The sequence below is a fragment of the Papaver somniferum genome, chromosome 6 (assembly GCF_003573695.1).
Source record: "Papaver somniferum cultivar HN1 chromosome 6, ASM357369v1, whole genome shotgun sequence".
NCBI lineage: Eukaryota > Viridiplantae > Streptophyta > Magnoliopsida > Ranunculales > Papaveraceae > Papaver > Papaver somniferum.
The window spans coordinates 70,549,821-70,576,544 of NC_039363.1; the positions used below are offsets into that span (position 1 = coordinate 70,549,821).

General features: G+C 35.9%; 1 long non-coding RNA gene across 8 annotated transcripts; it reads right to left on the bottom strand.

The window, feature by feature from the left end:
• Nucleotides 1–15,713: 15,713 nt before the first annotated feature.
• Nucleotides 15,714–19,886, bottom strand: LOC113287927. Of its 8 annotated transcripts, none has more exons than XR_003330410.1 (7): nt 19,453–19,886; nt 18,068–18,630; nt 17,540–17,725; nt 16,862–17,029; nt 16,487–16,709; nt 16,263–16,350; nt 15,714–16,147 (listed from the first exon to the last, which is right to left on the bottom strand). It is a non-coding gene; the product is annotated as an uncharacterized LOC113287927 (long non-coding RNA). The 8 variants fall into 8 exon arrangements; XR_003330405.1 differs by adding an exon at nt 17,145–17,313 and having other exon boundaries at nt 18,068–19,886; XR_003330409.1 differs by having other exon boundaries at nt 15,716–16,147; nt 18,068–18,207; nt 18,297–19,886.
• Between the last annotated feature and the right edge of the window lie 6,838 nt (nt 19,887–26,724).

Here is a 26,724-nt window from a genome sequence, read left to right on the forward strand (position 1 = left end):
ATTCTTTTATCAATACGTGAATACCGATCACGAACGACTTTACTTTTGACGAAGTATGGGACAAACATAGTTCACGGACGTAAACACTAATATCCCATAACAAATTACAATATATAAAATCAACAATATAATACTGCAAAAATCATTTCCCAAAAAGTTTTAGAATTTAAACAAATAAACCTAAAAACATGAAGATGGAAATAATGGACATAGCTTTGTGTAATCACAATAATTTCTATTCCAAACTCTAGTAATCCATCTCAAAAGAAGTTTCCCAGGCATCAAGACAAACTCGTAATGCACATATAAGACGATTTGTCCTTAGAGAGTATAATCAATCTTTTTCCCCGGGATTTATACCAAGAATAGCTACCCAAGGAGTATAAAAAGATTTCCAAAGAAGAACATACAAATTCATTAACGACCATGCACCATAGTTCGCAAAAAATGATTGTGAACATTCAAGAATCCCATAACAATGCGTACTACAGCCCATTCTTGCACTACCTTATTTGTGGTTCACCAAAAACATTCTTGTTAAGGCTACTAATGAGCTTAGAAGGTAGTACTCCAAGAATCCAATTGCCCAAGTCCAAGAGAATTGGAACAAGTGCGACGAAACGGAGCAAAACACTCAAATCAAGAGATGGGTAAAATACAAATCTTAACTCATCCAAAATCAATAATTATCATCTTCATTTTGAAGAGAATTCAAAGAAGAAGAGAATGTAAAACGAATGAGTTTATTCCGAGTTCAGACGAAGAAGTTACGGCCAAAATAAGTCGAACGAATATCGACGTCTACAGACAAATATGCATACGGGTTTGCAAACGAATTTTCAAGTCCGCGAACTTAAACCCCTGGATTTTGATTTTAAAAGATGGTAAGCATACCAGGTATGTGTACGATGGAGTCCAAACATCCCGAACTATTATTTACAAACCTAAACATTTAAGAACCTTAAACATAGATCAAGTTAGGAAAAAAAGAACGATAAGAAAGGTACGTGAATCATTATAAATTCTCTAAGAAAATAAAAGCACAAATCTTGCTCAAGTTTATAGACATATCTTTTTAGATGAATCAATTGAATTCTACAGCCTTACCAAACATAATCTGCGCGCACCGATTTTCATGCTTCCCTCACCGTATACATAACAGGGTAATACTTGGTGAGGATGCACTTAAAACACACTCAAGTTGTGTTGAACAATGTCTTGCTCACCACAAGTGACTTTTGGATTATCATGAAAGAGATCACTTTTAGAACCTTTCACATCCAAATCCATCTTTCCAAATAACTCTTTAAGTTCCAACATCATTGATACTGTCTTCTCCATAGTCATGGAATTTTCTGGAAGATCATTCCTTTTCACACTCAAAGCATCACTAGATTTCTTTGGTACCCACTTCTGAGTGCGTTTAGGAACAATCGGAACCTTCTTCCCATTACTCTCTTCTAGATTTGAAGAAAGAGAATTGGATTAACTATTCTTTTGCAAGTTAGTCTTTCTCCAATTGGGAGCATCGGATCTTGTCTTCGTCTTTACAAAGTTATTCTTTTTATAATCATTACAATTATGAAAAGACTTTGTATGACGTTTATAGGAAAATCTAGGATTATCACAACACTGATTCCTTTGCCTAAAGGTTGGACGTTCACAACCTGTAATATCAAGAGTGTTGGCCTTAACATATGATCCCGGTTTAATCACTTCTTTTGACACCCAAACAAGAATATCATGAAGTTTTTCATTCCTTATACGAAAACGACATCTCCTTTCCAGGTGACCTTTGTTTCCACAATAATGACAAATATAAAGAACGTTCTTACCCGGATTCATGTGTGCTGGTTTTGGAGGTTGATATACTTTTCTCTTTTGAACGTTAACTGCCGATGAAGGTATTTCACTTTTGCCATCAGTGGAAACATTTTGTTGAGAAGAATCACTATCCTTGACAAATTTTACCTCTTTGCTAATACTTGGAGCATTTATTCCCTTATATCCAAATCCTCGTGTATCACGATGATTTTTACTTGCTCCTAGCATAGTGGTTAATTTGCTTGAACTAGTATTGAACTTTTTCAAGTCATCTTCCAACATCTTGATTTTATCAAGAGCAGCAACTAAATCGGCCTCAAGGCGTTTTTCTCAAGCGAGACAAGCACTTTCTCTGTCATCAAAACTAATTTGTTGAGAGTTAAACCTTGCTTCAGATTCTGCAAGTTTCTCTTCCAACAAAAAGTACTTTTGATAAATATTATCACATTCAAGTGACTTCATACGTAGGTTTTCCTCAGAATCCTTGAGGATCGATCCGAAAAATAAACACCTGCGTAACATCTTCTCAATTTCTTGTTTTCTCGACAGAGAGGAGTCAGAAGAGGTGTGACATGAGAAGTTGTAATCTTCTTCATTTTCCATGAATCCAAAAACTTAACATACTCTGAGACTTCCTCATCAACATCTCTATCAATATCTGAATCACCTTTATCAGAAAGTTCATCCAACTGTTCTTCTAGGAGAGTTTCCCAATCAACAGTTTTTACATCAAGGGAATGTTTAGATATTGACTTAGATGTGACAGTTCTCTCAGGTGAATCCAAGCTTTTAGAATCATTTGGTAATTTCTGAACTGGTACGTTATTAGAGATAGACTTGTCCATAATCAGATCGCTACAAACACAGACTTAAACAGTTTTTAACGTGTTTGCCTGCTCTGATACCAATTGAAAAAACGGGGGTCTAACAACAACACCCATTATTTTGCTTAGCAATATGTATGGACTAACTCCGAAATACTTTCTAGAGAATCAACTAGACAGTCAGACTCAATCTAGGTAAAAGTATCTCAAGGAGTTAATATCTCTCTCTTGTTTTGATTTTCTCGAGATAATAGAAATCAACGAGTCATTAATCAAACACAAGGAATAACTTGGATGGTACCAAAGACCAATATCCAAGGATCAGTCAATGAAAATCAACAACCTAAGGTTGGATATTCTAATTGATGATCTATAACGCGCAACATGTATTATTTCAATTATATAGATAAAACAATATAATGCGGAAATATAAATAACACCGACACCAGAATTTTGTTAACGAGGAAACCGCAGATGCAGAAAAACCCCGGGACCTAGTCCAGATTGAACACACATTGTATCAAGCCACCACGGACACTAGACTACTGCAAGCTAACTTCGGACTGGACTGTAGTTGAACCCCAATCAGTATCCCACTGATCCAAGGTACAGTTGTACTCCCTACGCCTCTGATCCCAGCAGGATACTGCGCACTTGATTCCCTTAGCTGATCTCACCCACAACTAAGAGTTGCTACGACCCAAAGTCGAAGACTTTACAATAAACTAATCTGTCTCACACAGACAAGTCTATCAAAGAATCAATCTGTCTCCCACAGATAAACCCTAAAAAGTTTTGTTCCGTCCTTTGATAATAATCAAGGTGAACATGAACCAATCGATAATCCGGTCTTATATTCCCGAAGAACAGCCTAGAGTTATCAATCACCTCACAACAATCTTAATCGTATGGTAGCGAAACAAGATGTTTCAGAATCACAAACAATGAGACGAAGATGTTTTTGATTACTTTTTATATCTTGCCTATCGGAGAAATCAATCTCAAGCCAATCAATCTGATTGTACTCGTACGATAGAAGATGCAAGATCAGATCACACAACTACGATGAAAGTAGTATCGGTCTGGCTTCACAATCCCAATGAAGTCTTTAAGTCGTTAACCTGGTTTTAGAATAATAAAACCAAAGTTTGAAGGAAAACCGACTCTAGTATGCAAACTAGTATCACACCTGAGGTGTGGGGATAAGTTTTGCACAGATACTAGAGTTCCCCTTGTATAGTCTTTCAAATCAGGGTTTGCAATTAGGTTACCTTGGTAACAAAGCAATCAATATCCACCTTTAGATGAAAACCTGATTTAGATTCAAGCTAATATTTCTCAACCGTTAGATCGAAAACTTAGCTTGTTACACATACTTGGCAATGCACGCTTCTAGGTTTGTTATCCGTACCCAAACGTATGCACTTGTTGGTTCAACAATAGTTAACCAAATGGTTAGCCATATGAGCATTCCCTATCAACCACGTTCTTCTTCACCATAACTAGTTCAAATGATTTCAAATGAACTAGTTAGAGAGTTTTTCAATTGCAAGGAAATCCCATGTACTACACAAGACACAATTGAAGCAAAGATGATTTGATTCACTTGAATCAATTCATGAACTTTTATATCCACGGTTTGTAAACTGCATTCCTTAGTCTTTTTAAGTTTAAGTTCAGAAATCATCTTCATATATATAACCTTCTCAAGTTCGCGGACTAGGTTCGCAGACTTAAGTTACCGGGCAGAGTTTACAAACTCCAGTAGAAATTCTCGGGTATGAGAACTTCGCCGGTTCGCGGACTGGGTTCGCGGACTTAGTTTCACGCAAATAATTTGTCAACTCCAGCAGAAATTACCAGGTTTGAGAACTTCGGCAGTTCGCGAACTTGGCTCACGCCATTCTTCTGGTTCTCTTGATCAAAAAAGTTTTCAAACTTTGGTTCAAGGAATAAGACTTATACATAAATGTGTTTTCACAACAATGCTTATGTCCACCATTGGTTATGTAATCTAAGCTGTCATTTCAATCATTGATACATTCTTAGAGGACGTTATATAGTTGCTACACCATTTCACATGGAAACCACTCCCCCTTACACAATGATCCGAAAACCATATGTATTTGTAGTGTGAACTACATATTAATTCTCCCCCTTTTTGTCAATAAAATTGGCAAAGGTACAAGAACGGGATCATAATGAAATTTCCGAGAGAGACATTTCATGACAAAAGGAAAAAAAAATACATACCAACTAATTTAGATGCAATCATAAATCCGAAGCTAAATGCATTCATCAAAGAGTTTAAAGATACAAGATAACTCCTCTAAAATTCCACAGCCGCACATCCCTCAAGATATGACCATTAAGCAAAAGTTCAAAAGAACTCTCCCCCATTTGATGTCATTCCCGAAGGAACAACAAGAGCAACCTTAATTTCGAAAGAAAAGAAGGATTTTTATTGGACACAAAAAACTATGAGAATGATTTCCTATATCCAAAAACTATCGAAGTAAGCACAAGTAAACCCATGATTAATTTAATCGGAATACGCAATCAAATTAAACACAAAAAGTGATCAATTCAACTGATTATGCTCAACATAAGAGAACTTATGGAGACACGAAAATACTCAACTAGATTAATTACAAGAGAACCCATAATTAATCTAATTGGAATACACAACCAAACTAATCACAAAAGTAATCAATTTGATTCTCATTTTTTTTGCTCGACATAAGAAAACTTACGGAGCAATAACTAAATAATCAAACAAGATGATTAATTTAGTTTAATATGCTCGACATAACATATCTCACGGAACAACAACTAAGCTAAAAAATCAACTTGGTTGTATAGTGCTCAACTTAAGATACATTACGGAGCCTCACAGTAATACATAAAATATGGATCAGGGATGATCAATACTGCGGAATGCACAAGGATTCATTATATTTTCCATCACTATTTGTATAACGATATTTAATAGACATAATCCTTGAAATCAAAAGATTTTAACCTATCTTCCATCAAATATTTGACAATATAGGCTTAACTTTTGTATTTGTCAAAAGTCCATTTATTCTTTTATCAATATGTGAAAACCGATCAGGAACGACTTTACTTTTGACGAAGTATGGTATAAACATAGTTCACGGACGTAAACACTAATTCCCCATAACAAATTGCAATATATAAAATCAACAAGATTAATACTGCAAATATCATCTCCCAAAAAGTTTTATAATTTAAACAAATAAACCTAAAAACATGAAGCTGAAAATAATGGACATAGCTATGTGTAATCACAATAATTTCTATTCCAAACTCTAGTAATCCTTCTCAAAAGCAAGAATAAATTCTCAAAAGAAGTTTCCTAGGCATCAAGACAAACTCGCAATGCACATCTAAGATGATTTGTCCTTAGGGAGTAGAATCAATCTTTTTCGCCCGGATTTATACCAAGAATAGCTACCAAAGGATTATAAAAATATTTTCAAAGAATAACATACAAAGTCATTAACGACCATGCACCATAGTTCACACAAAATGATTGTGAACATTCAAGAATCCCATAGTAATGCGTACTACAACCCATTCTTGCACTTCCTTCTTTGTGATTCACCAAAAACATTCTTTTTAAGGCTACTAATAAGCTTAGAAGAGTAGTACTCCAAGAATCCAAGTGCCCAAGTCCAAGAGAATTGGAACAAGTGCGACGAAACGGAGCAAAACACTCAAAACAAGATACGGGTCAAATACAAATCTCAACTCATCCAAAATCAATAATTATCCTCTTCATTTGGAAGAGAATTCAAAGAGGAAGAGAATGCAAAAAGAATGAGTTTATTCCGAGTTCATACGAAGAAGTTACGGCCAAAACAAGTCGACCGAATATCGACGTCTACAGGCAAATATGCATACGGGTTTGCAAACGAATTTTCAAGTCCGCGAACTTAAACCCCTGGATTTTGATTTTAAAAGATGGTAAGCATACCAGGTATGTGTACCATGGAGTCCAAACATCCCGAACTATTATTTTCAAACCTAAACATTTAAGAACCTTAAACATAGATCAAGTTAGGTAAAAAAGAACTATAAGAAAGGTACGTGAATCATTATAAATTCTCTAAGCAAATAAAAGCACAAATCTTGCTCATGTTTATAGACATACCTTTTTAGATGAATCCAATTGAATTCTACAGCCTTACCAAACATAATATGCGCGCCACAATTTTCATGTTTATAGACATACCTTGGTGAAGATGCACTTAAAACACACTCAAGTTGTGTTGAACAATGTCTTGCTCAACACAAGTGACTTTTGGATTATCATGAAAGAGATCACTTTTAGAACCTTTCACATCCAAATCCATCTTTCCAAAGAACTCTTTAAGTTCCAACATCATGGATACTGTCTTCTCCATAGTCATGGAATTTTCTGGAATATCATTCCTTTTCACACTCAAAGCATCGCTGGATTTCTTTGGTACCCACTTCTGAGTGCGTTTAGGAACAATCGGAACCTTATTACCATTACTCTCTTCTAGATTTGAAGAAAGAGAATTGGATTAAATATTCTTTTGCAAGTTAGTCTTTCTCCAATTGGGAGCATCGGATCTTGTCTTCGTCTTTACAAAGTTATTCTTTTGATAATCATTACAATTATGAAAAGACTTTGTATGACGTTTATAGGTAAATCTAGGATTATCACAGCACTGATTCCTTTGCCTAAAGGTTGGACGTTTACAACCTGTGATATCAACAATGTTAGCCTTAAAATATGATCCCGGTTTAATCACTTATTATGACAACCAAACAAGAATATCATGAAGTTTTTCATTCCTTATACGAAAACGACATATCCTTTCCAGGTGACCTTTGTTTCCACAATAATGACAAATATAAGGGACGTTCTTACCCGGATTCATGTGTGCTGGTTTTGGAGGTTGATATACTTTGCTCTTTTGATCCTTAACTGCCGGTCAAGGTATTTCACTTTTGCCATCAGTAAAAACTTTTTTGTTGAGAAGAATCACTAGCCTTGAGAAATTTTACCTCTTTGCCAATAATTGGAGCATCTATTCCCTTATATCCCAATCCTCGTGTATCAGAATGATTTTTACTTGCTCCTAGCATAGTGGTTAATTTGCTTGAACTAGTATTGAACTTTTTCAAGTCATCTTCCAACATCTTGATTTTATCAAGAGCAGCATCTAAATCAGCCTCAAGGCGTTTTTCTCGAGCGAGACAAGCATTTTCTCTGTCATCAAAACTAATTTGTTGAGAGTTAAACCTTGCTTCAGATTCTGCAAGTTTCTCCTCCAACAAAAAGTACTTTTGATAAAGGTTATCACATTCAATTGACTTCATACGTAAGTTTTCCTTAGAATCCTTGAGGATCGATTCGTTAGAACGATTCGAAAAATAAACACTTGCGTAACATCTTCTCAATTTCTTGGTTTCTCGACAGAGAGGAGTCAGAAGAGGTGTGACATGAGAAGTTGTAATATTCTTCATTTTCCATGAATCCAAAAACTTAACATACTCCGAGACTTCCTCATCAACATCTCTATCAATATCTGAATCACCTTCATCAGAAAGTTCATCTAACTGTTCTTCTAGGAGAGTTTCCCAATCAACAATTTTTACATCAAGAGAATATTTAGATATTGACTTAGATGTGACCGTTCTCTCAGGTGAATCCAAGCTTTTAGAATCATCTAGTAATTTCTGAACTGGTACGTTATTAGAGATAGACTTGTCCATAATTAGATCGCTACAAACACAGACTTATAAGGTCTTTAACGTGTTTGCCTGCTCTGATACCAATTGAAAAAGCGGGGGTCTAACAACAACACCCAGTGTTTTGCTTAGCAATCTGTATGGACTAACTCCGAAATACTTTCTAGAGAATCAACTAGACAGTCAGACTCAATCTAGGTAAAAGTATCTCAAGGAGTTAATATCTCTCTCTTGTTTTGATTTTCTCGAGCTAATAGAAATCAGCGAGTCTTTAATCAAACACAAGGAATAACTTGGATGGTACCAAATACCAATATCCAAGGATCAATCAATGAAAATCAACAACCTAAGGTTGGATATTCTAATTGATGATTTATAACGCACAACCTATATTATTTCAATTATATAGATAAAACAATATAATGCGGAAATATAAATAACACCGACACCAGAAATTTTGTTAACGAGGAAACCGCAAATGCAGAAAACCCCCGGGACCTAGTCCAGATTGAACACACACTGTATTAACAGACACTAGCCTACTCCAAGCTAACTTCGGACTGGACTGTAGTTGAACCGCAATGAGTCTCCCACTAATCCAAGGTACAGTTGTACTCCCTACGCCTCTGATCCCAGCAGGATATTGCGCACTTGATTCCCTTAGTTGATCTCACCCACAACTAATAGTTTCGACGACCCAAAGTCGAAGACTTGACAATAAACAAATCTGTCTCACACAGACAAGTCTATAAAAGGATCAATCTGTCTCCCACAGATAAACCCTAGAAGGTTTTGTTCCGTCCTTTGATAATAATCAAGGTGAATAGGAACGAATTGATAATCCAGTCTTATATTCCCGAAGAACAACCTAGAGTTATCAATCACCTCACAACAATCTTAATCATATGGTAGCGAAACAAGATGTTGCGGAATCATAAACAATGAGACGAAGATGTTTGTGATTACTTTTTATATCTTGTCTATCGGAGATATCAATCTCAAGCCAATCAATCTGATTGTACTCGTACGATAGAAGATGCAAGATCAGATCATACAACTACGATGAAAGTAGTATCGATATGGCTTCACAATCCCAATGAAGTCTTTAAGTCGTTAACCTGGTTTTAGAAGAATAAAACCAAAGTCTAAAGGAGAGCTGACTCTAGTATGCAAACTAGTATCACACATGAGGTGTGGGGATTGGTTTTGCACAGATACTAGAGTTCCCCTCATATAGTCTTTTAAATCAGGGTTTGCAATTAGGTTACCTTGGTAACAAAGCAATCAATATCCACCGTTAGATGAAAACCTGATTTAGATTCAAGATAATATTTCTCAACCGTTAGATCGAAAACTTAGCTTGTTACACACACTTGACAATGCACGCTTCTAGGTTTGTTAACCGTACCAAAACGTATGCACTTGGTCGTTCAACAATAGTTAACCAAATGGTTAGCCATATGAGCATTCCATATCAACCACGTTCTTTTTCACCATAACTAGTTCAAATGATTTCAAATGAACTAGTTAGAGAGTTTTTCAATTGCAAGGAAATCCCATGTGCTGGTCAAGACATAATTGAAGCAAAGATGATTTGATTCACTGGAATCATTTCATGAAATTTTATAGCCACGGTTTGCAAACTGCATTCCTTAGTCTTTTTAAGTTTAAGTTCAGAAATCATCTTCAAATATATAACCTTCTCAAGTTCGCAGACTAGGTTCGCGGACTTAAGTTACCGGGCAGAGTTTACAAACTCCAGTAGAAATTCTCGGGTATGAGAACTTCGCCAGTTCGTGGACTTAGGTTTACGCAAATAGTTTGTAAACTCTAGCAGAAATTCTCAGGTTTGAGAACTTCGGCAGTTCGCGGACTTGGCTCACGTCATTCTTCCGGTTCTCTTGATCAACAAAGTTCGCAAACTTTGGTTCAAGGAATAGGACTTATACATAAATGTGTTTCCACAATAATGCTTATGTCCACCATTAGTTATGTAATCTAAACTCTCATTGCAATCATTGAAACATTCTTAGAGGACGTTATATAGTTGTTACACCATTTCTCGTCAAAGCAATTTTCAAGATGATTGAAACATATCATGACTTTCGTCACATGATAAAGATAAAATTGGTTAAAGCGAAAAGCTTACCAACTCATATTTCGAGATATAGATAGGCGAGGTATACTCGGCTCGAAATACCAAATGTGTATAATCAAAGTCTATATATTTAGCATACGACTTCTTGTCTCAAAGAGTAGGAGATAGAGTAGATAGACTTTTGAGTGATAGATAAGTTCAAGTATTCACATACCTTTTTGTCGAGAAGTTCCATCAGTTCCTTGAGTAGTTCTTATACTTGTATGATGAATCTCCATGAAGTCCTTGACCTCAACTACACTTTCTATCCTAGTCCGAGACTTAGATATAATAGACTAGAAATAAAGACTTATAGTTTTGATTACTAACATTGACAAACATGCTTGAGATAGCAACGCATGCGAGTTTGACCGAGCAATGCTCTAACATTTTTCACGAAGATGCAAATTAGATATTCCTAGGATTCTCGCCAATAATTTCTTGTGTCTTGGGTGTACATATTTACTTAGCAGCAACCCAGATTTTTGGAAATTAATCTCTTTGTCCACTTGCTTTGCATTATTTATGGAGATACTCCTCTGTAGCAAGGAACTCAAGTATCTTAGCCTTAGTGAAGATAAAACTATCATCAGCAAATAACAAGTGGCTGATTGGTGGAGCTGCTCTTACAATCTTTATCCCATGAACCAGGTTTGTTTTCTCCAATTTAGAGATATATGCCGACAGTGCCTTAGTGCAAATAATATATAGGTAAGGGGATATTGGGTCCTCTTGCATTAGCCCTCTTCCAGGATTTAAATTACCCATAGGACTTCCATTCAATAGAATTGAGTAGGATACTGAATTCAGGAAATTCATGACTAAACTTACCCATTTTTGATGGAATCCAAGTTTAGACATTGTTTTGGCCAAAAAAGACCACTCAAGTCTATCATAGGCCTTTGACATGTCCAACATTTCCTTTGTTCTTTTTCTTTATGCAGTGTATTACCTCATGTGCCATTAGAACATATCTGCAAGGCACTCTGATGGGGAGAGATAATTTTGTCCATCAGAGGCTTTATTTTGTTAGACATGGTTTTTGAGACCACTTTGTTAGGCAAAGTTACGTGATCTTTCTAGTCATTGTATGTTTGTTTTTCCTATGCCACTCTGGCCTACAAAATGATGCAATTCAGAGGAATTTTTGGCGGAGTAAACAAGAGGTGAGCTGGAAAAAAATTCTCAACAAGCCTCTTATGTGTAAGCTAGCCTGAAGAATGATCGAACAACATTCTGCTTTGTGGATTCAAATTATAAAATTTAAGTATTTCCATAATGCTAACCTTTGTTATTATTTCAATAATAGTCAGAGATCTTGGATTTCGAAAGGGTTCTGCAAAAGCCTAAAGATCGTCCAGAGGTATATAGTTTGGGAAGTGGGTTATGATAAGTGTATCTAAATTTGGAAGCACGACTAGTTTCCAAAAAGAGATAAACCACAATTTTATTTTATTAATATGAAAATTACTGACGAGCCCATTGACATGATACAAAAAACTTATAAAATAAACTTATAAATAAATACAGGGATGCAAGCAAGACTTGCGCAAGCACATTTGCATCATTGGGGTAATGATGCACAACAATGATACATGTATTTTGGCTGGGACAAGCTATCATAGCGCAGCAAGGCAAGCAAACATGCGACAGACACATGGCCTTGAATGTTACGAGTAGTGGCATCAGCTTTATGCTTTTATAAAAGGCTAGGAACTACCTATGTAGCTTTAGGAAAATAGATAGGTCAGTTGGCATGGTTGACCAACTAGCATAAAGTAAATTTGTAACTGATAGTTAATTACTTTGTATATAAATTTGTATATAGATTTTGTAAGGGTATAAAAGCCCGATCTTGTGAAGGTCTGGGTGGCCGGAACAAGGAGAGTTTGTGTAACCCTAAGTGTGCCAATATTAAAACTAATTTATGTTGGTGCATTTATATTTTTGTTTGGCTTACTGTTTTGTACATCAAGTGGAGTGTGTGTGCTGATTTGGTGGCTTGAATGATTGTGAGCATAACCCTTGTTTACTACGGGATAAATAGAGTTTCAATAAAGAAGAAAGCAGATTGGCTATGTGCGGATAGGTTGAGACTGTATTGTGGAGCATAGTTTCGTTGTTAAGGTTGGCTATTGCATTTGCACAGTTTGAACCAGTGATAATTTGGGTATCATAGCCCAGGTTAGGGTCTCTCTGTTCACGTTGGATTATAAAAGACTGGTTGAGTTTGTTGTTGTTCTTGAAGACGGGTGTGAATTATATTTTAAAGTGAAGGATCCAAACTAAGAGTACAAGGCCTAGAAAGGATGAAAGAAAGGTTATCATTACAGGTATGTGAACCCTATATCCAAAAATCATTACTTGTTTATCGGACACGATGGATTTCCTAGGAACAACTTGAGAAGTGTGAAAGGAGTTATTCTACATATTAAAACTATAATAAAGTTAATGGACACGCTACAAGTGCTAATGAGATACATCACGATTCCGGGAAGACTCAGCATGATGTTGGTATGGTCTAACATTGGAACATCCTTCGCTTACCAAGGAGTGAGGCACACACTAAGAAGAAAATGTCTTATGGACTGACGTTCATCGTTGTGAAGATAAATGTAGAGCGGGTATTAGTGATGGATGATACCGGTACTATGAAGTCCTTTATTCATCCAGATGTTGGCTTATCATCGAAATTAACAGTCACTAGTGAGGCTAGCACCATCAAGGCTGTTAACTCATAACCACAAACCAGTCGAGGGAAAGTTCACAATGCGGATATTCAAGTTAGAGAATGGAAAGGAAAACTAGATTTTCTAGGGATGGTCATGGATGATTATCAAAATGACACTTCGACATGTAATGTTGTATGGAGCGGAATGTTGGGAGACTAAAAACCAACACATCATAAAGTTGCATGCAACAAAGATGTGTATGCTGAGGTGGTCCTGTAGACATACCAGGAACGACCGAATCAGGAATGAATGTATATGCAACAAAGTTTGGATAGCACTAATCAATGAGATGCTCACCCAGCATCGGCTATGCTGGTTTGGGCATCTCCAGCGAAGACCACCAGATGCGCCAGTTCGCACAGGACACATCAAGTGTGTATAAGGAAGGATGAAGCGTGGTGGGCGACGGAAAATGACCTGGGATGAACTAGTCAAATGAGACCTAAGCCTGCGGAACTTATCGGAAGACCTGGCGTTGGACAGAAGTGTGTGGAGATCTGTGACCCATGTGAAAGAGGTATGTGAACTGAACTTGGATAGAGGATTCACCCTTTAACAGAGAACGTGTAAAACCATCATCATAGAATTTTCAAGTGGGGACTCCCCGCCGTAGCTCTGCAACTAGCAGGATTGTGAACCCCCCCCCCCCCCCCCCCCCCCCCCCCCCCCCCCCCGCCATAGCCCTGCATCCAGAGCAGGGATTAAGTGGATATGCTAATTTAATGGTTGTGAATGCGTAAACCTATTATAGGATTATACCCACTTCCTGTACCAAAACGAACGAGGTGCGAAAAGTGTCAAAGATTGTTGCTCATGCCTGTGTATTTTGCACAACCTATACCCAAGCCAGGATAAATAAAGCAAGTTGTGTCGAGGCTCTGGAAAGCCCGTGTAAAATTTGTTATACATTTATGAGATAAAATCTTTAACCTACCCAGGACTTGTTCTTGGATAAAAAGCTTCGGTTATCGACCATGGATGATTATAACCTTATCTTGGGCATGGATTTCTTTTGCACGGTAAAGGCGTCGGAACTTCCTCATATAAATGGGATATTGATTCACCACCCCCAATGCCCATGCTTTGTCCCTAGCGTGAGACAAAGTGATGATCCAGCCAAAACACTTAAGCCATGTTTGTCTGCGATTTTGGTGAAAGAAGCTTTACGTGAAGCCTTGACTACTTTCCTTGGCGTGTTGGTTGATATCAAACCAGGAAAGGTAGTAGAAGTTGAAGGTGGGATAAGTGAGGTCTTATAAGAGTTTGTAGACATATGATGCCTGCAGAACTACGTAAGACGCTATCGCCACGACATATGATCGATCAAATGATAAAGTTGGTACCCGATGCAAAACCCTTGCATAATAACCATATCGTGTGTCAGCGTTAGAACTCGAGGAAATGCGCAAACAGATTTCTGAACTACTGTGCTCTAGTTTTTTTCCAAAAAAACAAGAAGGATCGCTTTGTATGTTTGTGGACTCTAAATCCTTGAATAAGCTAATTGTAAAGAACAAATACCCAATTGCGCTAGTGGCCGACTTGATTGGTCCTTTGAGTCAATAGGAACATAGTTTTATGAATAGTTGTCGTAAAAGTAGGTAAACACTTATGATACTAGAACTCATGCCTTATCGAGCATTATCCTATCTTTAAATTGGTTTATTCGGCAGCAACAAATGCTAGTCACTATATGGGATTCAAGGAAACAAATATAATCATTAGTCAAGCCGAAGTCAACGGGGGTACTATCGTAACAAAATTAAAGCCTTGAGCTCGAGGATGATGTTATCCGATCAAAAGACCCACCTGTCATATAACTATTGTGAAAGATATATCTAAAGTTCAAGACTATTTCATATGGTTAAGAAAAACTGGACATGTATATATAAATAAATATACAGATGTTAGAGAGAGGTATCTATGTATGGTAGAGCACGAAAGACTGAAATTGGCTAATGAAGAAAGCGACGGTGTTTGGGACAAAAAATAAATCCACTTGGTTGTAGACTTGATACAACCCAAAAGCACCATTCCCACTACACCAAAACAACCTTTTTGTGGCGTTTATAAACGTTGCACATAATTTGTGCAACGAAAATAAACGTTGGTAAAACGGCGTTGCGCACTCATGTGCAGTTCATATTCTCCGTTGCAAAATTAATTTGTACAACATTTATAAACGTTGCACACTCGATGGTGCAACGTTGTATTTTTGTTATTTGGGCAACGTATAAATTATTTTGTGCAACGGCTATATTTATAGAATAACACTTTTGTGGGTCCCATTTTTATTTTCTCTCAACGCTTTATTTATTTGGTTGCGCTTACATCCTTTGTTCATTTCAGGTGATTAGTGCAACGGATAATTTTCCTACATTTATATCCGTTGCAAAATAATTTGCAGTTAAAGAAAAGTCACCGCCGGTACAAATTCCGGCAGATTTCTGCTCCCGAATTACAATCAATCAAGAACAATAATTGATCATCACAATCAATCAAGAACGATTCATACATCAACAGAGTAGCTAAACAGATACAATGAACCATAAACCCATAAAATATTAAACAACTTATGCAAAATCCCAATTACATAAGTTTCTGAATTTGAAACTATAAAAACCCTAACCTTTTTTTTTTTCCTGAGAAGTCTTTTCTGAGTTTGATATACATGCCATATCCATGTCAAACATATGGAAATTCAGATCTGCATGGAGAAAGTGAAACTGCTTTACCTGCCACCATCTTTGGATACATATAGGAATTCAAAACCGTTAAGCTTTGTGCAGGCACATTTCCTTGAATAGATACAAACTCCTTTGCAGTTGCATCCAAGCAGGGGATGAGCAGGAAATTTCACGTTTGCAGGAGCTTGTGGTGAGCTACAATTAGAAGAAGCTAGTGCTTTATTCAGTACCATACAGAAATAACCATTTTACTCCAATAGCCATCTATGGAAAAACTGAAATGAAAAGATGGATGCATATTTGATATTACCTGTAGGAGCAACAGGTGGGTCATCGACCATATTGGTTGCTGGAATCGGAATGTTCTCTTTCCCCCGCTAATATCATTACAGACCAACCTACGGAAACAGTAAACTTCGTGTTACTGCCTTTTATCTCACAAATGGTTTAAATGATTTCAGGAAAGCAGTAAGGTGCAACGTCAACCAAAAAAACAATATGCCCAGAAAAAGAAAATAAGGTAAAGAAGCCTACCTCGCATACTACAGAGGTTTGAACTCCAAAACTGATTTATCTTGTCATATTTCACCACTTATCCTTTAGATCTCCCTGTAGTGGATGGTATTGAATGAGTTAACATATATGTGGAACAACTCAGACACACTAATGAGTGTGAAGAAGAATGTTTACTGCAGTTCTATCCTCAAACACATCACGGTTTTTGTTTAAGACTAAGGTCCAGTTTCCTCTGCAGTGCCTTCACAAGTGAACATAGTTATAATAATTAATATATAAATGTTGCTCTCAATTAGTCACACAAACTTGTACCAAAAGAACTTCCTAGGATTGTTTAATTTTAAAAAAGAAGTAGTGTTAAATTAACAAATATATATAGTATCAATTCCATACTTGGTAACAGCATCTCTAAGAGCTTGTTCGGCTCCATTTCCTTTTTATTCTCTTGTGGTTTCCAAAATCATGCTTTACCATGGGAGAAATAACTACTCTCCTCGGGGTAGGTAAGTGAGGATGATCTGGCGACCTTTCCATTGAGGATTCAATTGAATATTCATTCCACTGCACACAAGCACTTAAGAAGATAAGAAGAAAGCAATTGAGATCCAATAAATTGCATAATACCAAAAGAAAAATGGAATAAAAATTCATACACACATAATAAATGACAACAGACCAGATTCACGAGTTTTTGTTTGCATATATAAAGACGGAGCCGCGTTTAAGAACCAAGCACTTAAGATCTGTATATATATTAAGATCGAATCCCTTTGTCCGACATGATTTCCTTTACTGCTTAAGGGTAATCAAAATCCAAACCAAGATCTCCTCCCAACAAATAAAATCTAAGATTTTAAATACACCAACCATGATATATCAGATATAAAAAATGACCCTAAAAAAACAAATAAACCATTGGTGAAAACATGTTAACTGATGGATATATATGCATGTATATAAATAAGGCACATTCTTGTTCATTTTGGAGGAGCTTATTGCATGGAACAATTGTACACTACGTGATTAACTGTTAGAGAGCTTCCAAAGTTTTTATTAGGAAAGATGACAAACCTCACAAAAGAACCTAAACACAATGTCCGTCGCCGCAAACTCTTGAGCAGTAAAACCTCTTAAAAGGATGCGGGGTATTGAGTTTAGGGCAGGTTCAACATTTGGTTCTTCCCATAGTACTTCGCTTGCGAACGCAACAAGGTTCTGGCGATGACCAACAACCAAATAACCAATGCATCGCAGAGCCTGAAACGTATCCACTAAATTAGATAGAAAAAGAGAACTTCTTGGCTGTATAGACTCGATGATAGACTAAAGAACTCGAGAAAAGTGAGACATTTATGCAAAGAGATGAAAAATATAGATAGGGCTCAAGCATAAAGCTCTAGCAGGCAGTACATGTCACTTTTTAAGAGAAAATAAAGCTTCCTAGAATAAACACAAATGCAGTAGACACCTGCTCAACACACCAAGTCACTAAATTAAAGTATTTGCTGCGCTGGATCACATTTCTCGGCAAAATCATTTGAATTTATGTTAAGTCCAATAGTATATACATTAGAACACCAAAAGGTACAGAAAACTTACTGACCAACGTAGACTAACTGCCGCCCGTAAGTTCTCAACTCCCAGCCATCATTAAACTATTAGTGTTCTGGACTCCTCTTCACAGCAATTTTAGCAATCTTAAATTTTTCCCAGAGTTTCACAATTGAAGCAGCTAGTCCCTGAAGTTTCTTGTTTCTCCCTGATAAAAAGGGAATCCATTAAAGAAATACTAATTAGATAAAGGAGAGAGGGGAAGAGATAGACTAACCCAGGGAGAAATGACATGGTAAAAGGAGACCAAGTCTCCTTAAAATAGTCATCTCATCATCAGTTAGCTTGGATTTATCCCATATAGAAGAAGGCGAAAGGGTCTCCGATAAACCGGGACAATAGCCGGTAGAAGATCATCATCAATAGGTAATAAAACGTGAACCAAGTCCATCCAACATACGGTTAGCTTCTTCTACAATCATTCCCATCAGATACTGAGACTAACTCATCACCAGAAGTGTCATTTGTTGTGTTTGTAATCAGGAAATACGGATATACGTAATTGACACCTCTGTATAAGATAATAATACTCCCAGACCAGATGTTTATGGCTGCACTAGGCGCAATGGATGATTAGGATCAAATGAGCGCATTCATCATATGTTTCGTCGCTAACTTATCTCTGTGCCAGCATACTAGTAGCATAGTAAATTTAAACTAAAACTCTACTCAAATAAATTGATACTTTAGAAATTGCCTAACACCAACATATATAGACAGCAATAATAATTAAACCAACAACAACAACAACATCTAGACAACATAGATTTCACAGTAGTATAGATTTACAGAACCTCTACCAAATGAAGTAAAATCAGCAATAACCGCACACACTCAATACTAATTGCTACTAATATTAAGCTTAATCATTTCTCCAAATGCTAGTATCAAAAGGAAATAAAGCATTTACTCAAGCATGTGAAATCAACCTAAATGAAAATGAAGGCAAAAAAAAAGAAGAGCAAAACCCAGATTTTATTTTCTTTCAGATAAGAATTCTAACACATAAATACTTGAATCTAGTTTACAGAAACCTCTACCAAATGAAGTAAAATCACTACAAACACTGTGGAAAACATCAGATTACTTCAAAGACTCTACACAAAAACTAAAACTCTACACACAAAAAACCTAAATAAAACATTAGATAACTCAAAAATCAAAAGCTCTACACACAACTGAGTCATTCACGAAAGCTTCATCTTCAATTGAAACAAAACATACCCAATACTTCAAATCTACATATTACAATAAAAAAGAACACCACAATCAAAAGCCCTAACCGATTCAGATACTAGCTATCTCACAATCAAAAACCCTAACTATCAAATTATTTCAGAAAAAAATAAAATTAACAAAATACTAGTTTATACCTGATGATAATCCACCAAAATCAGAGGCTGAATGATTTGATTTTTGATTTCAGGGAAAAAATTAGGTTTATATTTGATTTCAGATGATGGATTTTGATTAACTTCCAGATTTGTTGAAAGGAGGGTTTTAATTTCATGCAACGAGGTAAAATCCACGAGATCTGTTGAAGAAGAAGAAAAGATTTCAGATGATGGGTTTTGATTAACTTCCAGATTTGTTGAAAGGAGGGTTTTAATTTCATGCAACGAGGTAAAATCCACGAGATATGTTGAATAAAAAGAAAAGAAAAGTTTCTCTCTTCTCTCGATGAAAACTGAAACCTAGACAAGAACTTCTTTTCCTCTTCTTTTTCGATGAATACTGTCGGGGTTCGATGAAAACTGTAAATAGAGAGAAAGGGAGATATATTGCAATAAATAAGGTGAGTGGAGGATTTGGTGTAGTGGATCCCTTTGGTTCGCACAACCAAAAAGTTATTACGAGGGTTTATAAGAAGATAAAAAAAAATACGGAATTGTATCAAGAATTATGTACAAAAAAAATATGAAAATATCTTCCGATGCAGAGAAAATTTTGCGTACAGAGAATCGACCTGGTCTAGGTCATAATCTATATGGGATTTCCAAAATGGTTAATACAGGGTAAATTAACCGAGAGGAATTGAAGAATTACATATCAATGTATAAAAAGGTTTTAATTCCGTGAACCGAAAACTCAACATTGTTATTACACGAATTGCAAAACCCAATGGAGACCCTAATATTCTTGCAGAATCTATAGCTAGGGAATTAAAAAATAGAGTATCATTTCGAAAGGCAACGAAAAAATCTATTGAAAACTTAGCAAGCAAATACAAAAGGAATTCAAGTACAAACGTATCGACGGAAAATAAATAGCACGTGTCAAATGGATCATAGATGGTAGGGATCCCTACAAACCATTCAAGCTAAAATTGGTTATTGTTCGTATACAGTTCAGATTATTTATGGGGTATTAGGCATAAAAATTTGGATATTTGCAGACGAGAAATAATCAAAGATTTCTTTTTTGACTTTTCTCTCTAGCACAGGACCAAAAAAAAAAAACTTTAATTATTTTTCCCTTTAATATAAAATGATCAATTTCAAATCTTTAATTCTATAAGGTTAAATAAACATTAGATTGACCCTTTGGTATAGTTGTTATGCTTAGTGTGTGACTCGTTGTTTTATTTTAGTTTAAATTAGATTAAAAAAGGAAAGGACGGTCCCCTAGTCTTAACTAAGAACTATGTAACTAATAACCAGCTCATTGCTTCATATTATCGGGATCCAAAAAAAAGAGTCACTATATGATATATTGATCGTATCATTGTAGCAACTGATTTCTTTTTAATATTATATATACATAAAAGAAAAACCAATCTAATCGTGGATTGTGATGTGGGGAAAAAATGTGGATAAATGGAAGGGGGAGAGAAAGAGAGAAGGAGAATATCAATGGCATATGATCCCAATATGTATGGTCTATGAATAATCTCATACAAAGGCAGTGTATAAAGCATCAATATGGGTCCAAGAGCATAGTTCAGTGGTATCTCATCAACTCCAGTAAGGAGGAAGTTAGGGGTTCAATCTCCGCCGCCGTAAAGGTTTGTGATAAATTAGTTGTATAGTGGGTTTAACGGTGTTGGGTCTGGCATGTGGAGCTAGTCCAACTGATTGGGTTCGGGTAGGAGCCTTGATCCGGCTTTCGCGTATCAAAAAAAATAAAAAATAAAGCATCAATATGGATCATAACTAATCATTAAGTGAATCCGGTCCATACGAAAAATAAATAAAAGTAAAATAGAGCTTCGAGTCAATAAAGACCGAGTAGATTGATTCGGAAACAACAAATTGAATTAGGAACTTCGTTGCAGAGTTCAGGCCTAGCCACTAACCAAGAAGTGATGGGAACGACGCAACCTATGAATGCAGAAGATTCCATTTAAAACAAATCATAATGATTCATTAGGTGGGATGGCGGAAAGAACCAGGAACCTATTCATTTTTTTCCTGAGAGGTCAAGAACTGACCCTACGAATTAACAGATATTGAAAGAGTCAATATTCGCCCGCGAAGGCCTTATTGGATTGCTAAGTTTTTTGGATTTAATAAAGGTCAAAATAAAGATTCGTAAAAAAATTATATATTTTAGAGATATATTTCCAGATGTAGATAAAACCCAAGATATATAAATTTTTCCATGACAGATTAGATCTCAAAAAATCTCATGATCCAGTCTATTATAATTCAATACATATTCATAGTATTATTGATCATTTCATTCGCGAGGATATGGATGATAAGAAACTCTCACGTCCGGTTCTGCAGTAGCGATGGAATTGAGAACAACAAACAACCATCAATTATAACCCCAAAAGAACCAAATTACGTAAACAACATAAAGGAAGAATGAAAGGAATATCTTACCGAGGCAATCATATTAGTTTCTGTAGATATTCTCTTCAGGAACTTGAACCCGCCTGGATCACATCTAGAAAAATAAAAGCAGGGAGACGAGCAATGACACAATATGCGTGTCGTGGTGGAAAAATATGGGTACGTATATTTCCATACAAACTTGTTACATTATGACCTACGAAAACGCGTACGGGATCACGGAAGGGATCTCTCGAATATTGGGTATATGTCGCTAAGCGGGTCGAATACTTTATGAAATGGGTGGTGTATCAGAAACTGTAGACAGATAAGCTATTTCAATCGTTGAATCTTAAATGCCTATACAAACTCAATTCCTTATTGCACAATAGGGATGTGCAACCAAAGGAAATGAGTCTTTGTGATAAAAAAAAAACAAATAAATGCAGGTCTTTTTTTTCTGGACAAAAAATATTTCTTTATTCTTTTTCCCTTTCTTTGCATTGAAAGAAACGATAAAAAATGATGATATGATTCAACCTCGAACCCTTTTAAATGTAGAGGACAATATTGGGGATCGAAAATTGATGTGTATTTGAATCATATGAGCTAGTAATCATTGATATGTTCATATTGGTGACGTTATTGTTGCTGTAATCAAAGAAGCATTACCAAATATGCCTTTAGGAAGATCAGAGGTGATCATAGCTGTGATTGTAACTCCAAAAGGAACTCGGATTTTTGGTGCGATCGCTCGGGAATTGAGACAGTTGAATTTTACTAAAATAGTCTCCTTAGCTCTTGAGGTATTATATAGAATGGAGACTAATATACAAGAACGATATATGATAAAGTATGATATTGGGGATGGATTAAATTAATTTAGTAAATTATGTATCACGTATATCCATTAACTTTATAATTAATAAAAAAGGAGCATGATGATTATACTAAAACTCGGAGACACCAATAATTATAGTTCATCATGGGTAGGGATACAATTGCTGACATAATAACTTCTATATAAAATGCTGACATGGATGAAAAAGGAACGGTTCGAATATCATCTACTAATATTATAGAAAACATTGTGAAAATACTTCTACGAGAAGGCATTATCGAGAAAGTGAAAAAACATCTAGAAAGCAACAAAAATTTATTTGTTTCAACCATTCGACATATAAGGAATAAGAAAGGGTCATTTATAACTATTTTAAAATGTATCAGGCGGCCTAGCCTACGAATCTATTCCAACTCTCAACGAATTCCTAAGATTTTAGGAGGAATGGGGATTGTTATTCTTTCTACTTCTCGAGGTATAATGAAAGACCGAGAAGCTCGGCTAGAAGGAATTAAAGGAGAAATTTTGTGTTATATAAGGTGATCTTTCTGATATCTGAATTAAATTGGTAACTTCCTATATTGTGAAAATAAAATAAAAAGAGAAAGGATCGGTTGCTTAATATCACTCCTTCTCCATTATTTGATACTTCAAGGGGGTTACCTGAAATAAAAGAACAAAAATGGATTCACGAAGGTTTAATTAATGATTCACTTCCCAATGGCATGTTCAGGGTTCGCTTAGATAATGAAGTCAAAATGGAAGTAAGTCGTTATGATTCAACAAGGGGGCGTATAATTTATAGACTCCACAATAAAGATTGAAACGATTAGGTGTTTTTTTTTTCGATATTATTTTCGTGGAGATACAACTCGAGGTTAAAAATTCCAAGAGACTTATTTTCTTCCAAGAAGTATATTCAAAAGTAAGGTGAGGAATAAAAAATATGAAAGTAGGGGCCTTTGTTCGTAAAATTTGTGAAAAATGTCGATTGATTCGCCGGCGGTGACGAATTATAATAACTTTTTCCCAACCTGAGACATAAACAAAGACAAGGATAATCCTTCGAAAAAAGGACCCAATGTACAAATAAAATGAAGGATATGTTTTAACCTGAAATTGATATATCCGTATATTTCTGACTCATATTGATGAGATGATAAAAGATGGAAAAACCTATACCAAGAGTTGGTCCACGTAGGAATAGACGTATTAGTTTATGTAAGACTTGATGCGGAATACCAAAACGAGTTATTCATGTTCAAGCAAGTTTCAAAAATACCATTGTAACGGTTATAGATGTATGGGGTTGGGTGGTTTTTTTTTTCCTCCGCCGGTACTTGTGGATTCAGGGGCACAAGAAGAGAGACACCTTTTGCTGACCAAACCGAAGCAGGAAATGCCAATCGTACAGTAGTCGATCAGGATATGCAACGAGAAGAAGTCATGATAAAAGGTCTTGGTCTCGGAAGAGATGTAGCATTACGAGCCATTCATCTTATCCTCTTATGTATTATAGATATAGAAAAATTCAAATATATAAAATAGTATAATAAAAATCGTCCATATTTCAATATTTCCCGTGAGAACTCATATTTAGTTCTACATTTCTTGCACTTACTATTTTATACTTATAATAAATAGATATACATAAGATATCTTTATAACATGTACAAATTTTAAATCGATGTATCCATTCTATGATAACTTTTGATTTACCCTCTATTTTTATGCCTTTAGTGGGTCTAGTTTTCTCGGCAATTGCAATGGCTTCTTTATTTCTTCATGTTAAAAAAAAAAAGATTGTATAGATTCTTATGAAGCATATGCTTTTATATCTAACCAGTTTGATGAATTATTTATAATGGTTCACATCATAATAGTGCCAGTTGATGAGAGTTACTTCGGGAACAAAAAAAGTAAAGTAAAATTCATTTGGATTATTCTCATAATTCCAATAAAATGCAACTGGATCTAGTATGAATTAGCTCTCAGAACATATATGGATAGAATTTATAACGGGGTCTTGAAAAACAAGTAATTTTTACTAGGCCTGTATCCTTCTTTTAGTTTCACTAGGGTTCTTATTGGTTGGAACTTCTAGTTATCTTGGTTGGAAATCCTATTTTTTCCACAAGGTATCGTTATGTCTTTCTATTGGATTGCGGGTCTATTCGTTAGCTCCTATTCATGGTGCACAATATCGTGGAATATAGGTAGTGGTTATGACCGATTCGATCGAAAAGAAGGAATAATGTGTATTTTTCGTTGGGGATTTCCTGGAATAAATCGTCGCATCTTCCTTCGGTTCCTTATGAGAGATGTTCAGTCGATTAGAATCAAAATTAAATAGGGTTTTTTCCTCATCGTGTCCTATTTATGGAAATCAGAGGTCAGGGAGTCATTTCCTTGACTCGTACTGATGAGAATCTGACTCCACAAAGAATTGAACAAAAAGCGACGAGATTGGCATATTTCTTGCACGTACCAATTGAAGTATTTTGAAATAAACTGCGAAAATTTAATATTTTGTTAGCATGGGGGGAAGGAACAGAACTAAGGAATCTTCATTTTATAGAACTCGTGTTTCATATAATTTTTTGATCTGATAGAGTCAACGAAAGAGGTGGTTTCATTAATAATTTACATATTAAAAATGCCACAAAAGAAAACATTCACTACCCTCACGTATCTTGCATCTATTTTAGTTTTACCCTGGTGGGTTTCTCAGTCTTTTAATAAAAATCTGGAATCACGGGTTACAAATTGGTGGAATACTAGGAAATCTGAAATGTTTTTGAATTATATCAAAGAAAATAATCTTCTAGAAAAATCCATAGAATTAGAAGAACTTTTATTATAATCCATTGACTCACTTACCTGTATGTCATTTGCACCACATGCATTGAGCAAAAAGTTGGTAGCATAATATGTAGCGGCACTAACCACAATTGAGGCAAATTAGTTACCTTTAATAAAAAAAGAGTTAAAGAATAACCAGCCTTGTGTGCGCCTGACTAAAAAGATACGTGACGAGATCGTTCGTCGATATTTGATAGATATAGATTCATATATGCCAAATGAGTAGGAATACATGTAACTAATATGGGTGGATTGAGAAGGGAACTCTTGCTATCGAAACATGATTCCATTTGGGATGGTCATCCAGGCATATAAAGGATACATGCTTTGATTTCTCGTTCTTACTACTGGCTTAAGATGGATGAAGATGTTGAGTTGTATGTCAAGACATATTTGGTATGTCAGTTGGATTAGGTAGAAAGGAGAAACGTAGTATGATTGTTATAACCTTTGTCGATGCCATACAAGCCATGGCAATGCTTGTCGATGAACTTTATTAATGGGATGCCTAAGGTGCAAGGCTTTAGCTCGATAATGGTCGTTGTTGATCGCTTTTTGAAAGTATGATACATTTATTCCCTGTCCCCACTCTTGTAATTAAGACGTTGCAGCGGATTTGTTCTTCAAGAATGTAGTGAAGTATTGGGGACTTCCTCAAGATATTGTGAATGATAGAGACTCACAATTTACAAGCATATTTTGGACTGCCTTGTTCATATTGCTTGGATCTAAACTAAAGTTTTCATCTAGAAGTCATCCTAAAACTAATGGTCGGACAGAGAGGATAAATGCATTGGTAAAAGAATATTTGCATCATTATGTGACAACAAGCCAGGGCAATTGGGTTTTGTTGATGGATACGGCTCAATTTTGTTACAATTTTCACAAGATTTCATCCACGAAGATGAGTACATTTGAGTTAGAAACAAGGCAACAACCTTTAACCCCTCATGAGGTGCCTAAGACTAGGAAGCAATGCTCCTGTCCAGCAGCGTACCTCAATGCAAGGTCTAAAATGAAGCTAACCGAACATGCGCGTGATAGTTTGTCCAAGGAAGTCAGAAGGATGAAGAAGTATGCTTATTTACATCGCAGGGATGTGGACTTTGGGTGGTAGACATTGTACAATCAAATCTAACACCTCGGATTTGTAAGAAAATCTCTAT